This window comes from Rhinolophus ferrumequinum, chromosome 6 (genome assembly GCF_004115265.2).
Source record: "Rhinolophus ferrumequinum isolate MPI-CBG mRhiFer1 chromosome 6, mRhiFer1_v1.p, whole genome shotgun sequence".
Classification (NCBI taxonomy): domain Eukaryota; kingdom Metazoa; phylum Chordata; class Mammalia; order Chiroptera; family Rhinolophidae; genus Rhinolophus; species Rhinolophus ferrumequinum.
The window spans coordinates 86,793,233-86,815,831 of record NC_046289.1 but is presented as its reverse complement, the minus strand read 5'-3'; positions in this window follow the sequence as shown (position 1 = coordinate 86,815,831).

The following is a 22,599-nucleotide window of genomic DNA, read 5'->3' as shown; positions in this document are numbered from 1 at the left end:
CCTTTCAATCTTAGTTGTGGAGGGTGCCATTCAGCTTCAAGTTGTCTTTTCAGTCTTAGTTGTGGAGGACGCAGCTCAGCCCCAGGTCCAGTTGTCGTTGCTAGTTGTAGGGGGTGGAGCCCACCATCCTTTGTGGGACTTGAGGAGTTGAACCAGCAACCTTGTGGTTGAGAGCCCACTGGCCCGTATGGGAATCCAACCGGCAGCCTTCGGGGTTAGGAGCACGGAGCTCCAACCACCTGAGCCACCGGGCCGGCCCTCTTAGCCTTCTCTTGATTCTCCTCATTGTACATCCTCTCTCAGCCATGGACGTAACATGGAAATACTGCACTTTCATTTCCGACGCCTCCTAGAAGCATGGCGCAGCAGGAGAAGCCGGGGCTTTGAGGTAAGGCAAAATAGGTCTGCATCCTGGCACCCTGTGAACATGGGCAAGTTACACACTTGCCAAGCCTTGGCATCTACAACTGCTGTGAAGTTTGGAGATGATAATATACTTAAAACACTTACCATAGTTCTTGGCTTACAGTGGAAGCAAGGTAAGTGACTGCTTTTCTTCTTGTTTCTAGAATGGGGATTCCCTCAATGTGATAGCAGCATGATTGAAAGTCATCTGATAAGTTAATTCCCAACGGATGCTAACAACCAGTAGTGATTTAATGTGCTACCACTGCCTTAATCACACAACGAAAGGAAATGCTTAGAGACACCGTAGTTTAAACACAAAAAAGAGTAAACAGAATTTCTAGTGGGGCGGCAGATAAGTAGAAACATTGAATCTTTAGGTGTCCTGTTGCACAGGTAGATGTTTTCTAGAAATTTTTGCATGGTAACTCTTTTGCTAGTGTTTAAGAAGCTAATTTTGCTCAGCCCATGAGAAAGGGAAAAGAAAAGCTTTCAGCTAAGAAATAAATATTCCTGATGTGACACAACAAAAAGTAAGGGAAGCCCAAGAAAGTTGTTTCAGAGGCAATTCTAAAGCCCCAAGTTTTTCTTGATTACTCAGACAGGTCTTTCTATTCTTATGTACTCTTGATAGAGAAGTATCTCTCTTCTACAGAAAGTAACAGAAAACATGTTACTTGTCTTCATGGAAAAATGATAAATGAAACTGAGGCCCACAAAATAGTCTGATTGTAGGGTATGAAGAATAAGACTTGAGATGGCACTGGTTATTTTGTAAGACCTTCTTTTCTGTGAGTATACTATAATTCATAAAAGAAAAAATGATTCCCGTGGAAAGGGAAAGATAGAAAAGGTCAATCATGACCCAAAGGAAACTTCGTTCATACCATATACTCATTTATATGGATGGAGTCATTTCCAAAAGTTTAAGTTAGTCATAAGTGAGCTATGACTATAGGATCGTTCTCTAAGTCTCCAGTGGAATGGGAGTTGGTGTAATTACCCATGAAATTCAGGGATAGTTTAAAAACCCACAATTTTGGCCTCAGTTACTCAGCCATTGACTGCTCAGTTAGTTCATTCTGTGGGGAATGTGTATTGGCTGCCACTCTATTGAAGATGGCATTATCCCTGGACTTTCTTACGTATTTCTGCATATCCAATTACTCATAGTCTACGACTCACAAATTATATAAATCTTTTGAGGACTGAAAGTCAATGCTTTCTTTTCATTCCCATCCTATTAGAAAGTAATAGCATTACCTCTGAAAGAAATGGGAAGCCTATGGCTAATATTTACTGTGAGCAACCTTACTCAGAGGAATCCTCCGTACATGTCAATTGTAGGCACAGCCTGAAAATCAGAGACAACAGGATCCCTGAAAGGGGATTAGGACCCCGACAGACACTTCAATCCATGTGCCCTGCCTAGAGTAAAAGACTCAGTGATTTCCCTCAAACTAGAACCTGGGATTCCGGAATTTCAGGCTGGGCTCTTGCCAGTGTTCTGTACTTCTTCCCTAGGAAGGAGGGTGCCATGTAAATATTTTCCCCTTTGGGTCAGATCTGCCACTTCCTAGCAATGTGATAATGAAAAAAACACTGAGCGCCTTTGACTCTCTAATTTCCTCATCTGTGCAATGACAGTATTACATCCAATTCATACAATGGCTGTGAAGATATATGTTTACAGTCACGTACCGCATAACTTTTTGGTCAACAACAACAGACCACGTATACAGCAATGGTCCCATAAGATAAGAATGGAGCTGAAAAATTTCTATCGCCTAGTGATATCGTAGCCATCATAATGTCATAACATAGTACATTACTCACGTGTTTATAATGATCCTGGTGTAAACAAATTTACTGCACTGCCTATCATAGAAAAATATAGCACATACAATTATGTACAGTTCACAGTACTTGATAATGATAATATATGACTATGTTACCAGGTTATGTACTTACTATACTATAATTTTTATCATTATTTTAGAGCGTACTCTTTCTACTTATAAAAAGAAATGTTTGCTATAAAACAGTAAGCCATGTTATGCTGGCAGCAGCCTCACATATCTCACATTTACTATATCTTGATTGCACCATTTACCCGTGTGCTTGATTTAATCTCATGTTGTTTTGTAAGTTTAGTGTTGCTTAAGTGTAAAATGTTTATAAAGTCTACAGTAGTATACAGAAATGTCCTAGGCTTTCACAGTCACTCACCAACCACTTACTGACTCACTCAGAGCAACTTCCAGTCCTGTAAACTCCATTCGTGGTAAGTGCCCCACACAGGTGTACCATTTTTTATGTTTATACCATGTTTTAACTGTACCTTTCCTATGTTTAGATATATTTAGATACACAAATACTTACCATTGTGTTACAGTTGCCTACAGTATTCAGTACAGTAACATGCTGTACAGGTTTGTAGCCTAGGAGCAGTAGGCTACACCACCCAGCCTAGGTGTGTAGTAGGCTATGTCATCTAGGTTTGTGTACGTGCACTCTGTGATGTTCATGCAACAACAAACTCTTCTAATGACACGTTTCTCAGAACTGCTCATCATTAAGCAGCACATGACTGTATATATAGAACTTTCCTAATGTCATAGTGTATCAAACAACCTCAATATCGCAATAGCTTCCAAGAACAAACATTTATTTCTCACTCTCTTCGCTCAGCTGGGGGGTCCACGTGTGTTATTATTCTGGAACCCAGACTGAAATAATAACCAGTGCTTAGTTCAGGGATGGGAGTAACACAGCAACCGGACAACCACGAATCCTCTTAAAAACCTCAGCTCACTGCATTCTTCCATTTCTGCCCATTTTCCAGTCATCAAAGCAAGTCATGTAGCCAAGTCCAAAGTCAGTAGGGGAAGAATATGTCACCTATCAAAAGGACGTGAACAGCTGGAAATGCTAAACCAATCACCAGAGTACATAAAACATCAAATACAATCAGTGCTTCCTAAATGTGGATTCTACCCCCATTACCTCTCCAAGCCTGAATTCCTAGGTGTACACATTATATGTGTTCACTAATAAATTGTTGATTCATAAAACGGTTGGCTAATAATTTCATCATACAGTAGTGGAAACAATGACACAGTTTTAGTCTGCAAATAAAAGCAATTTTACTTTTGGTGTTTGAGTTACATATTTTAATCACATGCATTTTAAATTGTATTTTTTAAGTTTCATGTTAAATGAATTCTAAGGCTTTACGTAGTGTATGCTGTCTAATACAGACTCTAAATATATAAGAATTAATAAAAGGTTGAAAGCACTAACACCTCTAGCAAGGGCTTCTTAACTATATTAACATGTAGTTTAATAACAAAGTTAAAATCTTCAAAGTAATAATTGCCATAACTTGCATAGGTATAGTAAAACACTACAGTATCAACGACCTTCATAGATAATGCAGATTGAAATAACTTTAGGGATAGTTTTGCAGTGGTCACAATATAAAACTTTTGAAAAACAACTGCAGAAGGAAAGGACACCTCACCAGAATACATTTGTTATCACACAATATTAGTTTTTACCACCAGCATCTTGTAAAAGAACTCCTAGGACTACCAGGAAAAATGAAACTATGATTAAGAAATAGGTGTTCTCACTTCCATTCAAAATGGCTATTTGCATGAAGGTGACTTTTTATAAATTATATTCATCTTTTTTCAGAATCCTTGGCTGTACATCACAATGAAATATTAAGTTGTGTACTCACAGAATGCCTAGTTAAGAAGAATATTCTCTTGGGTTGATTTCAGTGATGAATTTAAAGTTACACTCAGTGTGTGAGAGTCTATATTATATAGGACAGCTTCATTTGTAAAATGCCTCATTATTAAATGACCCTGAAACAATAAAAGACGGACATGTAGTACATGAAAAGGTCTGTTTGGAAGACATTTATTTATGTGCCATTCATCAAAAGGGATTAGCTATTCTCTAGATTAGTGTTATGCCATCATTACTGCTTTGTATGGATCAAACTTTCATAGTGATTTTCCATTTTCATCAATCTTTTGAATTAAATTAGTTTTAGTCTCCAAGAGGAGAAAACAATTTCCCAAGGGAATCAGTTTGATCCTGCGTACTGTTCTTCTGAACCACACCCTCAGATCCCAGGGCTTTATGTGTTCACTCTCCTTGATATCAGGAGCACATTTAATTTAAAGTCTGAGAAACACTGCATGGGTGGATTCTTAAGCAGGGTGCATTATAGAATTTATTTTAGGAAACAGATGTTCAGGGGAATTTGCAAGAACAGGCTTAAGTGTAAGTAAACAGACAGCCAAAATATTTGTATCGTTCTAGAAAAACCAATATAAATCCCTTGCCCAGCCCTCCAAAAATTTTTTACCGAGTTGTTGAAACTTAAAAGTCCTTCCACTCAAGAAAACAATGTCATTCAACCCATAGTTAGTAATAATGCTTAAAGTGTACGTGAACTTGAGAATGATAGCATATTAAATCATTCTAGACAAATATACAAGTAAATAAATGTGTGTATATATATATGTATATATACACACACAAATACATGTATATGCACACACATATATATATATTAAATCTACTGTCTGTGCTCTGTAAATGGAACAACAAAGCCTGTATGATGGTACATCTGTTCACATCATGGTTTACCAAATATTTTAAGCCCACTGTTGAGAACTATTGTTCAGGAAACAAAAAGATTCCTTTCAAATATTACTGTTCAAGGACAGTGTACCTGGTCACCCAAGAGCTCTGATGCAGACATACAATGAGATTAATGTTTTCATACCTGTTATCACAGCATCCATTCTATAGTCCATGGATCCATGGATCAAGGTGTAATTTCTACTTTCAAGTCTTATTTTTAAAGAAATATATTTTGTAAGGCTATAGTTGCTATAGATAGTGATTTCTCTGATGTTATCTGGCAAAGTAAATTGAAAACGTTCTGGAAAGGATTCACCATTCTAACGCCATTAAGAACATTTGTGATTCATGTGAAGAGATCAAAATGTCAACATCAGTAAGAGTTGGGAAGAGGTTAATTCCAACCTTCATAGATGACTTTAAGGGATTCAAGACTTCATTGGAGGAAATACTGAGATGTGGTGGAAATAACAAGAGAACTTGAATGAGAAGTGGAGCCTGAAGATGTGACTGATTACTTCAATCTCATAAGAAAACCTTAACATATGAGGAGTTGCTTCTTATGAATGAGCAAAGAAAGTGGTTTCTTAAGATGGAATCTACTCTTGGTGAAGATGCTGTGAAGATTATTGAAATGACAACAAAAGATTTAGAATATTACATAGATTTAGTTGATAAAGCAGAAACAGAGTTTGATGTCAATTTTGAAAGAAGTTCGACGGTGGATAAAATGCTATCAAACAGCATCACATGCTACAGAGAATCATTTGTGAAAGGAAGAGTCAATTGATGTGGCAAATTTCATTGTTGTCTTATTTTAAGAAATTGCCACAGCCACCCCAGCCTTCAGCAACCACCACCCTGATCAGTCAGCTGCCATCAACATCAAGGCAAGACCTTCCACCAGCAAAAAGATTACAACTCACTGAAGGCTCAGATGATGGTCAGCATTTTTAAGCAATGAAGTCTTTTTAATTAAGGTATGTACTTTGTTTTTTTTTTAGACATAATGCTATTGCACACTTAATAGACTGCACTATAGTGTAAACATAACTTTTATATGCACTGAGAAATGAAGTAATTCATGTGACTCACTTTATTGCAGTGGTCTGAAACTGGACCCAAAATATTTCTGAGGTACTCGTAAGTTTGTACTGAAATGTTCAGTTAAGAGTAATGTAGGAAGGATGCCTGATTAGATGTGGAAAGAGTTTGTATCAATAACTGAAACTAAATTTAATGCTAAACTCTTCTAATTTTCTATTTTCTATAGACAATATCTCTTCTGAGGCCATAGAGTAATACAGTAATATAATAATTCACTTTACAATAGCCAAGACATGGAAGCAACCTAAGTGTTGTAATGTATTTTATATATATATATATATATATATATATATATATATATATATATATATATATATTTGCATATATGAAATTCTACTTAGCCATATAAAAGAATGAAATCTTGCCATTATGACAACATAGATGGACCCTAAGGGCATTGTGCTAAGTGAAATAAGTCAGCCAGAGAAAGACAAATACCATATGATCTCACTTATATGTGGAATAAAAAAATAATAAAGTAACAAAGTCATAGATTCAGAGAACAGAGTGATGGTTGTAGAGGCAGGAGGTGGAGGGATGGGTGAAATAGGTGAAGGTAGTAGTCAAAAGGTACAAACTGCTAGTTATCAAATAAATCCTGAGGATGTAATGCACAGCGTGATGATTACAGTTAATACTACAATGTATCTGAAAGTAGCTAAGAGAGAGATCTTAAAAGTTCTCACCACAAGGGAAAATATTGTAATTATGTGTGGTGACTGATGTTAACTAGACTTATTGTGGTGATCATTTCATGATATACACAACTATGGAATCACTATGTTGTACACCTGAAATAATATAATGCTGTATGTCAATTACAGCTCAATAAATAAAAGATAGATAGATAGATATACCAGAAAATAAGAGGTTATTTAGAGAATGTCTCTAAAATAATTAAATGTTACTAATAAATCTGGAGGCCAGAAAGGGCATTTAACAAAGACGAGACATGACTTGTGGTGGCAAAGAAGGACAGGTGGAAATATGTGCGTATAATATAATCAGGTAAAGAAAAAGCGAGGATGGGGAAACTGATGTTACTTGACCAAGAATGAGAATATTTGGAATCAAGACATAAGGGATCTGCAAATCAGGAGAATGAGAAATCAGCCTGAAATGGAGTTTCCCAAAATGGGGGTTGGGGGAAGGTTTATTATGTATTTCGTGAGGGGGCAATGGGAGTCCTAATAGTCAAATGTGTTTGGAAATACTGAGTTAAACACCATTAAACAGATCCTCATAGAGCCTTAGCTGTGCATCACAATTGTAAGTTTCCAAGAGAGGGGGATTTCCAGTGTCTCCATTAAATCAGTTTTTTGACACAAATCTTTGGGAAGTAGTGTTCTAAAAAATACACAGTGAAAAGAAAACACTAGACTTAGGTGTCTGGACTCAGTATCTGGTAGTTTATGAGAGTTTGGACTTATAACAAAGGCTTAGCCTCAGAGACTTGTCACGATGGACCTAATGACTTCAAAGACTAGAAACAAGTGTCTTGAGCCGATTTGGGGGGAAAGCAGAGTAAGGCTAATCTCAAAAACTTTCCTCATGTTTTAAGCCTTATTTAAATCTGTGACTCAGCCTGTAAATTATTTTACCCTCCAGTGAGAACCCAACATTGCAACAGATTCTGTATTCTACATTGCTAGCCAGGAAAATAGGATTTGGGTAGTTCATTTATAAGTAGGATAAGGAATGTGAGTGGGGAATACCTCAGAGGGCCCAGGTTCACGGTTTAAAGAAAATAATCATCACTGCTACCAAGTTTCAAATATGACCAGGGGCTAGACAATTTAATCCTCGCCACAGTTTCCACTTTAAAGGTGAGGACATTAGAAATCAAACAAAGTAAATAACGCTTCCAAGATCTTGTTAGTGAGCTGTAGAGCCAAGATTCCAGCCAGCCGGGCAACTCCAAATCCCGCACTCTTACCAGCTGCTGGGTGCTGCTGCTATTTAGTGCTGCAGGAAGCATTAGAGAATTAGCAGTTTGGAGTGGGAGATGAGAATAATGAGTTTACATGTAGACTAGTTACATTATATATACCGTATGATTGAACCCTGCTTAAAACCTCTGTCCTCTGTCTCTTCCCATTGTACTCAAACCCCACCACACAGATTATAAGGGCCTAGATTACAAGGACATAAGTGATCTAGTCCCTATCTCCCTCCCTAATTTTTATCTCTTGCCATTCTCTCTCCCACTCGTAGTGCTCCGGTCACAATAGTTCTGACATTTTCTAGATCATTCTATGCCTTTCCTTGCCCAGAGCCTTTGCACTTGCTATTCTCAGTGCCTGGAACAGATTCTTCCCCCATATACCACATCTTGTCCCTCCAGTCTCAGCTTAAATGTCACTTCTTCAAATAGTTCTTCTTTGTCCACTGCATGTAAAGTAACTAACCCTCAGCTCTCCTCTCCAACCACACACCCCATTATTATTACAGGAGTATATTTGTTTGATTGTACTTCCCACAAGCTGTAAATATTTTCTTTCTTTACTTGTTCATTTTCCTCCTGTTTCACTAAACTATAATCTTCATGTGGGCAGGAGGCCTGTCTTATCTACCCAGACTATTTTAAATCCTGGTTCTTAGTGGCTACTCAGTAAGTACCAGATGGACAAAATGAATGTCCAGTAGATATTATGCATTGAGGTCTGTGGTATGTGAAGCTATGGAGATTCATGAGTTTGTACACAGAGAGTACGCAGAGTCATAAGAGGAAAGAGTCTAAGCCAAATCCTTGACTTGGTAACTATCATCCAATAAGGTCCACAATGATTCTCACTTCCTGGTTATCTAGCCGTTGGATGGTCCTCTCCCAAGTTGAATAGACTTATTTGTGTGACTAATATGGTATTGCAGAAGTGGCAGAGTTTGACTTACAAGGTTAGATCATAAAAGACATTGTGTCGTCTTCCTTGTTCTTTCTTCGAGAGAGTCAAATACCATGACATAAAGACATTGAAAAAGCCCTGCAGAGATATCTACATAACAAGGAATTGATGTCTCCTAATAATGGCCAGCACCAACCTGCCAGCACCAGGGGAAGGAAATTCCCCAGCCCCAGTCAAGCTTTAAGATGACTGCAACCCTTGGTGACATCTGGGCTGCAATTTCATGAGAGACTCAAGCCAAAAACATCCAATTAAGCCACTCCTAAATTTCTGATTCGTAGAAACTGAATGAGATGAATATTTGTTGTTGTTGTAAACAACAAGTTTTGGGATAATTTGTTACACAGCAGTAGATAACTAATACACTTAAGGAACAACAATAGATTCTAAATTAAAATTTGTCCAATATAAGAATACTGTAAACTCATTTTATGAATTTTATAAAATGTCATGCCATTGTTCATCTCTTCAGGCATTTTCTTAGAATATATTTTTCATCATATATATATCGGCTTGCATTCTTAAAAAGAATCATTCCATATTAAAACAATAAAAAAGGTAAATTCAGTAAAATCAAAAAACAAGCAGCCAATATTTATTAAACAGATAGAAAAAAGAAGTACAATATATTAAATAACAATCTTTTAATGTAGGGAATTAATTAATGTACAAGAGCTATTGTAGAAATAGGAAAGTATTTTATGCAATTCCATGACCAAAATTTTACATTTCAAATGATTAGTCTTGGTTGCTTCTGAAGAAAAAAAGAACAACCTTTGTTGGGTGTCTGCTAAATATTAGGCCCTAAAACGTGGGCTTTACTTACATTATCTCTTTTAAAAACCCTGGGAAGCAAATATTATTGGCCCCATTTTCACTTGTCCATCAGAGCTTCCTCATCTCAGCTTCCGGGTCTTTTTTTGTTTGTGGTTTTAAATTTAGGTTGGAAAATTTTCTTCCATTAGAGACCATCAGGTACAGAGCTGGTGAATTTGACTTTCATCCGTTCTTAGGAAGGAAATACTCTCTACAATGGGGAGAACATTCAAATAGTGAACAAAGGAATCCTTTTGGAGGTAAAAAAAAAAAACACTTGGATTTTCAAATGGAGCAGCTAAAGTTTTACAGTCACAAGTAACATTCCATTAGAGCTGAAGGGTCTGAGAGAATAGCCAAGCCCTCTCCTTTTACAGATGAGGAAGTGGGATTCATTCACACAGTATAATCTGTCAAGGACCAGCTCAAGCACAACTGAAAACAGCAAAGCTGCCTCCATTAGAGCTGCAGTACTCTTGGCACTTAGTAGATGCTCAATAAATTAGATTAGGGTGTGATGCATCACCCCAGAACAGGTACAGTTCCATCAATATTTAGTGAGAGCTGGGATCCTTCCCCAGAAACCTGGTGTGTTCACGTTCTTCCTTTGTAAGCCAGTAGCATCAAGGGTTGAGATTTAAAGTCGTGCCTAGCTTTTACTGCACGGAAAAGAAGGGAGTTTGGAACACTCCCGTTTCCCTTAGAGTATGTTCCAGTTATCCAGTACATAAAAACCCACCTCAAAATTGAGTAGCTTAGAAATAGCAGCAATCATTTATTTTGTTTACAAATCTGTATTTTGCGCAGGGATCAATAAAGATAGGTAATCTGTGCACCACACAGTGTCATCAAGGGCAGCTCAGCTGAGGGAGAGAGGACCCACTTTCAGGATGGCTCTCTCATCGCTGACAAGTTGGAGATGGAAGTTCAGCTACAGCAGCACATGGGACGCTCCATGAGGGCTGCTGCATGGCTGCTTAGGCTCTCTCGTGGCATGGTGGCTGGGTTCCACGAGTAGTCATCCCAAGAGATAGGAAGAAGGTCCCAGCCTCTTTAAGCCAGGGCCAGAGAACAGCACAGCGTGCCTTCCACTGTATTCTGTAGATTGAGCAGCCACAGGGCCCTGGTTCAAGGAAAGGGGACAAAGATCCCGCCTCCTCTTAATGAAGAGGTATCAGAAAATTGGTTGGCCATGTATTAAGGCCATTAGAGAGGTATCACTCTACTGGAAACATGATTCCAGTTTGCTGATATGACAAATAACGGAGCATTACTGGAGATGAGTCATAGTGATCAAAATTATAGTCTATTTGAAGGTATTAATCCCTTCACAATATACGAACAGCCCACGCAAACAACAGACCTACTAGGGAGGCTCAGTCTTTGCCTCCATTAACTCTTCCACATAAAGGAAATAAGAAGCTCTCATGGGAAATGAAAAAGCTTATTTATAGCTTTAGAAGTAGAATGTACTCATAATTGCCTCAATAAATGCTTATTCATAGTGAGTTATCTATCAAATGTCCCACACACATGAAAGGTATAATCATTAAGTTCATTGCAGCTTTATTTAAGGTAGCCTAGACATGGAAACAACCAAAGTGTCCTTTGATAGCTGATTGGATAAAGAAGTTGTGGTATATATACACAGAGGAATACAATTCTGCCATAAGAAAAGATGAAATAATGCCATTTACAACAACATGGATGGATCTTGAGATTATTATGCCAAGCGATATAAGTAACACAGAAAAAGTCGAAAACCATAAGATTTTACTCATATATGGGATATAAAATTGAAAGCAGCAAAGGAACAAGACAAACAAAAAAACAAAAACTCATACACACAGACGATAGCTTAGTGGTTACCAGAGGGTAAGCGGGGAGGGAGATTGTAGATGAGGGTAAATGAGATCAAATATATGGTGATGGAAGGAGAACTGACTCTGGGTGGTGAGCACACAATGTGATATATAAATGATGTATTACAGAATTGTACACCTGAAACCTATGTAACTCTACTAAAAATTGTCACCCCAATAAACTTTAATTTTAAAAAATTAAAATATAATTTTGCAACATGAAGATTTTGCAGTTTCCTTGGATAACTGTCCATGCCCAAACTACAGAAGCCTCCAATTAATTAATTCTGCTGAACATGCAGTTAAATATTAAATCCTGTTTTTAAAAAGGATAGTTATTCTACAATCCTCTTACATACTTGATTAGATTACAAGGAATATGTATGGTTTTTTAATTTTTACAAAAGAATCCATACCTGGCAGACACCACAAAGTTTCAGAACTTCTTTGCAAATAAATCGTGTTTTCGCAATATATGCTTAGTCAATATACAACATATTCAGTCAGATTTCCCAGCAACAGTCCATTCTCTCTAAGAATATTTAGAAAAAGGAGAATTGAATTGCCTTTTTTGCTATAACAGAAAATTTTCAAGTTTAACTAAGGTGATGAGAGCGAAGATGTTAAAACCCGTTCTGCTCTGTGAGCAGAAGCCAGTGAACACCGCAGGTGTAGTAACCAACAGGGATTCTCCCACAGGGATTCTAGGATTTAGGTAAAATGACTTTGTATAAGGCAATGGAGACCACAGAAAGCAATCATTTCCTCAACTCAGCCACTTACGGAAAGATTGGTTAAATAAGACGAGATTCGTCCCAGCTAAAAATGGGGCCTGCAGCAGGGCGGTTGGTTTCTCAGGGACCAGGAGTGAGGGAGTTAAGCATTCTAACTGCAAAAACCAAACTGAGTACAAACACAAGTGTGACACCGAGCCAGACAGTGGGCCTTGTTTGTGTATGGGCATTTTATGCTCACATAGTGATTTAAAAGGCAATGTTAGTTTCAATGTCATCCACTTTCCTCATTTATGTTCATTACACACACCTCCTATAGGATTTTAGGTTTCTGGTCTAGAGAATTACCAGGATTAATATAAACTTATTTTCAGTACTTCTTAAAGAGTACACTTAGTGCAAATCTTTTTTAAGCCAGCTGAAAGATGACATCATATGCCCTAAATCAGAATGTGTGAGAGAGAGAATCCAAGTGGGTGTGAACACAGACCCCAGAAGCACAGCCTCTACCATCTTGTAAGACAACAGTCTCTACACAGGACCTTTTCCTGGCCCACTGACACCTTCTCTGGCTTGTTTTTTCTTGCCATCCTTTACTTACTATAGTTTAGGAGATGCTGGTGAAATGCTGTGAGTGGTCTTTAAGAAATAGAAAGCAAGAAGTTAAAACCCAAAAACAACTATAGACTCCAGATTATAAATATATATATGAAAAAGCGATTATATAACTTTGGGCAAGATTTAAAAAGCAGGGTGGAGGGGATTCTTAACACAAAGAGCAGATCACCACCCTAATATAAATATGAGATTGAGTCCAAATGATCTGTTACCCAGAGGTTTCAATAAAATCGGCCTGGGCTTCAAACAGCCCTGCTGTTTGATTAGGATTATCTGCTCAGCATATTTAGCCAAAAGAGAAAACCATGCTCATGGTCTGAGTCACTGGTTATATAAAACATTTCCCTCATTTTCTAGTGTCCAAATATTCTGTCACTTGTTAAATTATAAATTAGGGTGCATTTTTTTGCATACCCTCACCGAGAGCTGGAGAATTCGAGCAGTTGGGAAGGAATTGAGAAACATGCGTTGACTGCAGATTTCTCCAAAATCCACCCTTAAAACAGTGAAGGGTTTTCTTTTTAATACATTCCGCAGAAAACCACATACTGTGCTCACTGAAGCAAGAAGTAAAAAGAAATGATTGAGCAATATTAAAAGGTGGAAAGTCAGACCCTTTTCTCTATAGTGTGTTAATGTTGAAATAAAAAGCACCGGGTAACCCCTGGCTCCTCCAGCTGGGACCTCAGGACCAGGGGACTCCTCGTGCTTCCGGAGCAGAGAGTCACTGGATAGCCCACTACCTCCCATATTAAGAAAATTCTTAAAAGCAAAACTTTCAGCTAGGCTTTCCAATCTCTCATTTTCTGATGATGTGGTCTGTGTGTCTAATAAAATGGCTGGAGAAGCAGATTTTGTTCCAGACTTGAACTAAAGTTACTCTGCCACCGTCCATTTCCAATCGAATGGGAGAGGGTTGTTTTCCTCAACAAAATGTTATTTTGCTATAATCCAATTATTGTAGAGATCTGGGTCTTTACAGTAATACATTTATACTTGCATTTATTTGCATATTGGTTGGAAACCTATTTTCATTTATTATAATATATCATGTGTATATTACACATTCATATTTATAAACTTAACATCTGAAATAAAGACTGGTGTTGCAAAATGCTCTGAATTCTCTGTCATTGCCAGACTCACAGTAAGATTTCCAAACAACCCTCCTCACTGGCCATATTGTATTCTCCCACCCTGTCAGTGTCAAGTGTATAGAAGAGGCTTACAAATAAGTACTTGACATTTACCCTTTGTCTGTATTAAACATACAACCAGTATCAACAAGAAGATTTTTCTCACACTTAGGTTCCACATTCTTCTAATGGAAATACTATTTTCCCCACTCTTCTCTGCCTCCCTGCCCCTCTACTACCAACACTATGGTCAACTGAATCCCAAAATGTTTATATACTTTATATTTAGGGGATTTATCCCACTTGTTAGCAACAGATATGTTTAAACACATGCCAAATACATCTAGCATGAACATATCCCTTTTTTTCCTTGTCTACACTTTGTTTCTATACAAAACAGATTGTTTCCTCCCAAGCATGGTTAAAAACTGTTACCCATCGTGTGTTATACAGGTGCCTGTGCAAGCTCTCTCTCTTTCAAATATCTTTATACATAGACTTTTCTAACCACAAGTTATTTTTAAACGGTCTTGTTCCTCGGGCAAAGAAAATGATTCTTTAGCAATGTAATGCACATAATATCTACAAACAGTGGGAAGATATAATTCAAAATAACAAGTATATTTTTTCCATACTTTCAGAATTTTCAAAGTTCAAGAGCTGAAGCTGCCAATGAAGAACAGAGAGGAATCTGAGAGTACATACAAGAAAAGTAAGATAAGGTGGTCGGTTTTATTCCTGTCGACCTTAAATACAGTTCCATGCAGGTCTTAGAAGTGTCTGTCTGGGTCAGACATGCTGCCATGGAAGGATGCTCTAAAATCCTCACAGGCCTTCCCTTTCTTTTTTCTCCTTTCATCAATCTGAGAACATTTCTCCTTTCATATACTACAATAGTATCTTCCGCTATTGAACTATTTCTTACAGCATGTTCTTTCTTTGTTCAACTGGGTCCCTTTTAATATCTGAAAAAATGATAGCCTCATTTTATTTATGTTATGAAAACAGACTCTGGATTCAGACTTCCTGAATTAGAGTCCCAGTTCCAATATTTATTAGTTGAATGACCTTGGGCAAGTCACTCAAACTCTTTGTGCCTTCGTTTCCTCATAACAGGAGTAATAAGAGACCCTAACTCAGAGGGTTGTTAAAAAACATTCAATTTTAAAATGTATATAAAGCACTTAAGATGATACATTGCACTTTAGTAAATGCTCAATAAATATTCACAAATAATTAGAAATCACATGTGGAAGACTGGTGGAAACTTTTTTGACTGATGCTGTTTTCTTAGTTATATTGCTCATACATCCTTTCTAAACTTATATCCCTTACATTTCTGCCAAGTTATCTTCAAATTTTATCTTCATTCAGTTTACTTGCATTAGTAATTTAATTACTTAAAATCTTATCACTTACTTGCGGTTTTGACTCAGAAGTAAGTGCACCTCTCATATTTGCAGCAAGAAGAAAGCCAGACAGACAGCAATCCATCAGAGAGCTAAAGTTGCAGGACAGCCATTTTGAAATCTTGAGATGTGGGGTGCTCATGTAAAAATAAGAGGGATGCGGTGGACATAGGGATCCTAAAAGCAATAGTCCTTCTGCTGAACCACTTTTCTGGTAAGTGCAGCAAGTGCTTCAAAAATAGTCTCAGTCCCATTCTTCTTTCCCCCATGCACACTCTGTCTGTCTTCTCTTTTCCATGGCACTGGAGGAAGAATGGAAAGGAGAGCATCACTAAGGAGATGCTGGATGAAGGATAGCAGAACCCCTGCTAATAAAGGTCTCTCCAAATAATTAGGTCTCCAATAATTAGGTCTCTCCAAACCAGACCTAATACTCAAACTCAGGCATTGTTAATCTAGAGTTTGGAAGTTACTTTCATGGCACAACAGCACATAAAAGAACCAAAGGCAAATGTGCAGGGTAATCAAACAACCTTTACCCTCTCCTGCTTTATCCCATTCCCTGGGCACCCTGAGTTCCCATGTGACACTACAATAATCCAAACTGCCACCCTACCCACACCTGCTTTCTCAAAATGTACCTCTCTATACTTCACCTCCCTGATTGTAACGACCACAAGTTCCCTTTCCCTGGTGGCTTCTGATCTCAATGAGAGGAAGACTTATTTATTTTTAAATGTATTCTGTTATAAATTACTGATAAAATTAAGGCACCCCACTCAGGGAAACCCTAATTCTCCATGGCCACACCATGAAAGCACTGCTCTTCTTCTCCAAACTTTTCCACCAAAAACTGAATTTGCAGATCAAGCCACACTTACTATGATGAAGTAGAACACTTCTATTTTTGCACCATCACTACCACCATGTTTTTATTTGAAAAGCAAAGAAAAAGCAAAAATTACTCACAAGCCCATGTTGTTATGATTACATAAAAATAAAAGCATCACATATCTAACTCAGTCCCTAGAGTTAACTACTATTAACACTTTAGAGTGTAGCCTTCCCAATTTTTCCTATGTTCACACAGATATGTGTGTTTATATATAGATAGATAGATATAGTATAGATAGATATAGATATATAGATATAGACATATTTACATATATAGGTATATATAGAAGTACCTGGATCTTTACAATAATACATTTATACTTGCATTTATTTACTCACATTTGTTCCCATATTGGTCTGAAACCTTTTTCCATTTAATACATCATGTGTATATTACCCCGTTCATATGTACAAATCTACTTTTCAAAGAACACTTATGATTATGTCTGGAACATAGTAAGCACTCAATAAATCTTAGCTACTATTTTATTATTTCCTCATTCTTTTAATATATGCACACTATTCCATTTTATAGATACACTTTTCCTTATTGAGAGACACTTAAATTGCTTCTAATTTGTTGCTTTTACAAACAGTGCTGAAATGAGCATCCTTATCTTTTCTAAGAGATAGATTTCAAGAACTGGGGTGGCTGGGTTAAAACATATAAACATTTAATATTTTTAGAATACATTCCACAAAGGTTTGTACTACCTTACCCACAAAGGATTGAACCATTCTATACTTCACCAAACAGTATATATAGCATGCCCATTTCCACCACTCTTGTCAGCATTAAGAGGTAGCATCTTTCTGTAGTGTGTGTGTGTGTGTGTGTGTGTGTGTGTGTGTGTGTGTGTGTGTGTGTACTGCCTGTTCCTATCCTTAGCCCATTTTTCTAAGACACTGTTTTTCTTCTTATTAGTTTATGAGATCCCTCTATATAATAGTTATGCAAATCCTTTGTCTATTTTTATGTGATGCAAATATTTTTCCCAAAACGTAATTTGGTTTGAATCTTTTTTATTAATTTTTACCAGAATTTTAAATGTATATGTAATCAAATGTGTTTGTTTTTTTCATTATACATTCTTATTGCCCTGGCTTGCTCAGAAAGAATATATTCAAGTTACTCTGCTCAGCAACTTCAGATTCAACTACTTTGGGAGAGGCTGTATTTTTACTGAAAAAAACAGTATATATTTGAGACAATAAACAGGAGGCTCTCCTGTAAGAGTTTACACTAAAATAACAAAGCTGTTACCTACTAATAAACCAACAACCATGCACCTCTGCTGGGTCATAAGATCCAGATTGAATTAGCAAATATATACTTCCACAGTTAATATTTTAGCAAAATTCAAGCACACTAAGGTAAAGATAATTTTAAAAAGAAACTAAAAAGACCAAATCATAAATGAAACAATTTGCCATGTACCACTATAAGAGTCTGGGCTAGTCACTAGTGTCATTCACAAGTATTTCTGGCTTTTTCTCTTTCAGGCACACGGTAGGATTGTTAGTTCCTTCGCCCTGTTGACATCCTATGTGGCCACAGGACTTGCTCTGATGAATGAAATATGAGAAGTAATATCTGTGCGGAATTATGAGCCACTACAGGATTACATACTCTCATTCCCCTCCGCCACAGGGGCAGGCAGTACTCCAAATGGTGGCCAGTCTGTTAACCAAGATCCAGGAGTTAAGATAACACAGAATAGAGCCTCCAGGAGAACAACAATGAACAAGTACCACAAGCAAGAAGTAAGCTTTTGATGTTTAAGACATTGATATTTGGGGACTGTTTGTTACTGCAGCAAAATACAAAGTAATTTATTCATTAATATTTACTGAGCACGTTGTTTGTTCCAGGCACCACTCTCGGTGCTAAGATTATACTAATATTCAAGAATCAGTCCCTGAACTTAGGCATTTAGAATTTAGCAAGTGAGAGAGAAAAGTAGTAAAATTGTCACACGGTATGCTACAGCTCTGTGAGTGGCCCAAGCACTCAGCACAAAGGAGCCCAAAAGAATAGTAGGTATATAGGCATTCCTCCGAAATTGAGAAATACAGAACAAATGTGAATTTTGTCAAAATAATTGGTACTTCCCCAAATTAAGCCAAAGTACAGAAAATGTAATACATCTTTAGAAAAAGAGAATAATGTATATAAATAAAGTGACAATAAGGAACCAACATGTACTCCTCAACTGGTCAAAATTCAAGAGACATTGCAAAGAAATGCCAAAGTGCACTAGTTTACTAGGGCTATGTAACAAAGTATACAGACTGAGTGGTTGAAATAACAGAAATTTATTTCCTCACAGTTCTGGCATCTAGAAGTCCAAGATCAAGGTGTAAGTAGAATTAGTTTCTTTGGAGGACCTCTCCCCTTGGCTTGTGTCCCCATCTTCTCCCTGTGTCCTCACATGGCCAGTCCTGTCTGTGTGTCTGTGTCCTAATCTTCTCTTCTTATAACACACCTGTCAAATTAAAGTCTACTCTACTGACCTCATTTAACCTTAATTACTTCTTAAGGATCCTATCTTCAAATATAGTTACATTCTGTGTTACTGGGGGTTACGATGACTTCAACATAAGAATTGGGGGAGGGGACACAATTTAGCCCATGACATCAAGGTTACTCCGTTCTGGCTGCTATAATAAGATCTCATAGACTGCGTGGCTTAAACAACAACAGTTATTTTCGATAGTTCTAGAGGCTGGAAATCTGAGATCTGGGTAGCAGCTTGGTCGGGATCTAGTGAGAGCCCACTTCCTGGCTTATAGGCAGACGTTCTCTTCTTCTTTTTTTTTTTTAAATTAATTTCAGGCATACAAAACAATGTAATAGTTAGACATTTACACCCCTCACAAAGTGATAACCCCCTTTCCCCAATCTACTACCCCTCTGACATCGTATATAGCTGTCACAATTCCATTGACTCTATTCTCTATGCTGTACTCCACATCCTGTGACTATATATATATTAAATCATAGTTGACATTCATTGTTATTCAGCTTTAAGTGTACAGCACAGTGGTCAGGCAGCTACACCATCCCTAAAATGGTCTCCCTAATAAGACAAGTGTCCATCGGATACCCTACAAAAATTTTACAACATTATTGATTATATTCCCCAAACTGTCTTTCCTATCCCCGTGGCCATCTTTTGATCACTGATTGTGCTTTCTAATCCCCTCACCTTCTCCCTCATCACCACCCCCCCTCCCATCTAGCAACCCTCAGTTTTTCTCTATATCTCTGAGATTGTTTCTGATTGGTTTGTTCATTTATTCTATTCTTTAGATTCCACATATAAGTGAGATCATATGGTATTTGTCTTTCTCCATCTAGGCAGCCATCTTCTTGCTGTATTCCACAGGCCGACAGATTACCTCTCTGATGTCTCTTCTTATAATCGCACTAATCCCTTTCATGAGGGCTCTAACCTCATGATCTAAGTAGCTTCCAAAGGACCCATGTCCAAATACCATCACATTGAAGACTGGGACTTCAACATATGAATTTTCAGTCTACAGGAGATGACCACTAATTGAATGAAAGATGCAAAAAAGCAGCACTTATTCACACTAAAGCAGAATTCTGAGACCCTATAAAGACGGTGACGCTGGGCAGTTAGAAAGGGGTACCTATTTGGTTAGGAAGAAAAACACTATTTTTAACCTACAAAATCTCAGTTGAGAGGAAGACATTTAACTGAAAATATCCTGAAGGCAAACAGAAAGGATGCAATGTCCAGGCTGAAAATATGGTAAATGTGGAAACCATTTATTTTAGAACTAATGAAAACTATAAAGTTAATTAATATCCCAGGAGAATGAAAATGTATTAGACCCTTAGAAAACAGTCCATATATTTTATTGAACTACACATAAATATCATTGTTGAAGAACAAAAATCAATTTATGATAAATAATAGCCTAGATACTAAAGAGTACATGATTAAGTTTGCAATAAAAAAATGGAATACTGAAAAACAAAAAGGCAGTTTGAAACCATAGAGACAATTATTTAATGATAAATATAAATTTCAAAGCTCAAGTCTAACATGAAAGTGATACCTAAACTGAGTTTATCCTCAAAATAAACTCAACCAAAAACAAAAGAACATTTCCCTGAATATAAGAATCCTATCCACATTTTAGAAGCAACATAACAAAGAGAAATCCATAAAGTGTTGATGAATAATAACTCTGAGGGAAAGCATTACATGGTTTGACATTACTTATTAATAAAGCCTTTCAAGTACTACAAATAGCCATTATTTATTATCTGTTTTCCTGAATTTCCCTGTAACTAGGGGGAAAACTTGTTTAAAATGGTAATAAATCTGAAATGAGTGCTAACTCATTCTTCTTCAAGTAGGAATCCATTAAAAAAGTCATAAAGGGTTACATTTTCTGCTTTAAGATCTTAGAATTATTAAATTGAAGGGCAAATTATAATTGAATTGGAAGAGAAAACTTTAAACTTAGAACGTTTTCTTCCTGGTTGCTATTAGGGCAGAACATAGATCCAGTTTAGAGTAAAAGGTCAACTTTGAATTATACGCAATTGACTCCTATATGCTGAATAACATGTATTTAAGGAAATTCTGAGACAAACAAAATAAACAGGAAGGGAAGAAAAATGTGTGATGGAGAAAGCATTCAATTAGAAATCGGATAACCTGGATTCAAGCCTCTGCTCTTCATCCTCTGAGATCAGTATAATTAATCATCCTCGGTCAGATTTTTTATTTTTATAATGGAGATAATAAAAGCTACTACACAGAGTTACAATGAAGACTCAATAAAATAATGCATTTTAAAGTGTTTTGAAAACTTCCCATTTTAATGATGTGAAATGTAAGTAATTATTCATTCAAAATTACTGATAAATTGAACATCATAAAAGATGTGTCATGATAATTAACACAACAGGCAAGAATACTGGCTGAGAGGCAGCTGGATGGCTCAGTTGGTCAGAGTGCAAACTCTGAACAACAGGGTCACTGGTTCAATTCCCTCATGGCCAGTGACCTGCGCCATCTACAACTAGTTTGAAGACAACGAGCTGCCACTGAGCTGCTGGAGGGGCGGCGGGTTAGCTCAGCTGGTTATAGTGCGAGCTCTCAACAACAAAGTTGCCAGTTCAATTCCCGCATGGGATGGTGGCCTGCGCCCCCCTGCAACGAAAGACTGAAAATGGCGACTGGACTTGGCGCTGAGCTGTGCCCTCCACAATTAGATTGAAGGTCAACGACTTGGAGCTGATGGGCCCGAGAAAAACACACTGTTCCCCAACATTCCCCAATTAAAAAAAAAAAAAGAACATTGCCTGATATTCCAATATCACACACAATTCAGAACAAGGCACACTAACCCCAATTGAAATTCTGAAACCTCCAACAACCAAATTCTATAATAGATTATGTTCTTGGATACAAAAAAACAAAGATTCTGGAAATGCCATCTTCTAATATCAGATGGAGAAAAAGCAGCTTAAAACTAAACCTAAGATTTCCAAAGCTTCATTTTTTAAATTATAATTTATAGACCAAAATATAATGTGTTGGAATTTTTTTTTAAGTCCAGGCTTTTTTAAAACTGTCACCTCCTTCAACTTTGTCAACTTGGCTTGTAGTTAATAAAGCTTCTGGAGATCTGGCATGCTGTCAAAAGTATGAGTGTCAAAACTTTTAGTATTTTCTGCATTTTTCTGAAGCCATTTCATATTTCTATTTCCTTTCCATGTCACAAGGAGATCCATCTAAAGACCTTTGGAAGGTCCACAAGTTTCTATAAAAATTAGCACCTGGATGAAAAATTAAAATTAGAGAAAAAAGAAAATTAAAAACAAATTAAAGGCCAGAGATTTTTAAGCACTAAATGATAGACTCATGGCAGCCAGAGAAAATTGAAGGTGGTATCTTCTAATCGTTACAATATTTGTTTTGTAGTAGTGATGCTTTTATAAGAGCAGCTCATACTATTAGGCAAGTATTGACAGAAAAATATTTAAACATTGAAAATAAAACTAA